Consider the following 1788-nt stretch of genomic DNA (forward strand, 5'->3'; position numbering starts at 1 on the left):
CGAACAAAAGCGATCAGTGCATTCCATATAAAGAGATCAAAAGTGGTATTAGTCGCATGCTCCTTTGCGATTGCTCCCGGAGTCATCCCGGATTAGTCCCATTTTTGGCAGGGTAATTACGAAAAAGCATATGTGCACTTCACAACCACATATTTTGTTAAGTATATACTCCAATTTAAAACGAGCTGGGTTGGTGCTCTTTCATATGCGTATTTTTTTTTCAATTCAGCACGTTTTTTTAATTCTAAAATTTTTTCCCCTCAGTGTTGGAATTTGAGTTTATGACATTCGATACGATACTAGGGTTCCGGTACCCGATTCCTAAAAATATCGTTTTTAAACTATCGAGTATAAAATATCGGTATCGAATGCCAAAAGTATCGATATGGTATCGTATCGTATCGAAATTCGTGTCCCTAGTGCTGAAATGCTATAACATATAAAGCAGATTCCACTGATCTACACAATAGACAATGAATTAACTTTTTATGGTATATTAAACATGCTATATATGTAGATATTAAAAATGAGATAAATTAAGAATGAGGGAATTTTGTTCACATAAAATTCTGACGAAAGAGAAATCCTATCGACAAATATTCCCAAATATTCAAAATAAACCATGGTTTCATTAAAATTCTAGTATACATTAAACAAAATTAATGGAATTCAAACAAGTCCTTTATTGAAAGGTGTGCGATATCACCGTCTTCAAAAGAGTCACAACTTAAAATTTGGCATTTTTGAGATTATGCACTAAAAAGGTACACTGAGCTTTTATTTACCTTTCAGCTAAAGCTGGAGCAAATTTTTGCTATAATTTGTTAAAAAAAAAACCTAACGTAAATTCGCCCTAGCCCATATGATTATCATGTGCTAAGAAATAGTTTTTCGCATTTTCTGACAAACGTATTATTTTGAGTTGTGACCCTTTTGAAGACGGTGTGCGATATGAAGAAATGTACAAATAGTAAAGATGCAATTGATATAATGTATATAAATTAATCTTTTAAAAATTATTATGTTTGTTGCATTTAAAAATTACATGTTTAATATCTAAAATCGAATTATATTCGGTGGAGGGACACACAAATAATCCTGACCTGCACAAGTAAAAATCTTTATAAATAATTGCACTTTCACTTTTATGGGGTGGTATACTAACTTGTAAGTATGCAAATTCTCCACTTGGCCAAACCAAAAGGTTGCAGTGGTGAAAATACCCTCACGAGCGAACGTGGACGGACACACAAATGATCCTGACCAGCTTAAAAAAAAACTTTATTAATATTTGCACTTTCACTTTTATGGGGTGGTATACTTACTTGTAAGTATGCAAAGGCTGCACTCGACCAAACTAAAGGTTGCAGTGGTGAAAATACCTGCACCAGCGAACGTTAACGGACACACAAAGTGATCCTGGCCACGGTTGCCACAAAATAGGTAACTTTTCGAGTGTTTGGTAACTTGGCAACTTTTTTTTTTTATTTTGGTAACTTTTGGTAAGTTTGCCGTGTATAACAGGCTAACCTAGTATTCACGCACGCCTAGGGACACGAATTTCGATACGATACGATACCATATCGATACTTTTGGCATTCGATACCGATATTTTCTACTCGATAGTTTTAAAACGATATATTTTGGAATCGAGTACCAGAACCCTAGTATCGTATCGAATGTCATAAACTCAAATTCCAACACTGAGGGGAAAAATTTTAGAATTAAAAAAACATGCTAAATTTATAAAATACGCATATGAAAGAGCACCAAACCAACTCGTTTTAG

General features: G+C 34.0%; 1 long non-coding RNA gene across 1 annotated transcript; it reads right to left on the reverse strand.

Moving 5' to 3' along the window:
- Positions 1-882: 882 nt before the first annotated feature.
- Positions 883-1534, reverse strand: LOC118752476. The gene is made up of 3 exons (XR_004994691.1): positions 1326-1534; positions 1166-1267; positions 883-1103 (listed from the first exon to the last, which is right to left on the reverse strand). It is a non-coding gene; the product is annotated as an uncharacterized LOC118752476 (long non-coding RNA).
- Between the last annotated feature and the right edge of the window lie 254 nt (positions 1535-1788).

The sequence above is a fragment of the Rhagoletis pomonella genome, unplaced genomic scaffold (assembly GCF_013731165.1).
Source record: "Rhagoletis pomonella isolate Grant_MI unplaced genomic scaffold, Rhpom_1.0 Rhpom_scaffold_01532, whole genome shotgun sequence".
In the NCBI taxonomy this organism is placed as follows: domain Eukaryota; kingdom Metazoa; phylum Arthropoda; class Insecta; order Diptera; family Tephritidae; genus Rhagoletis; species Rhagoletis pomonella.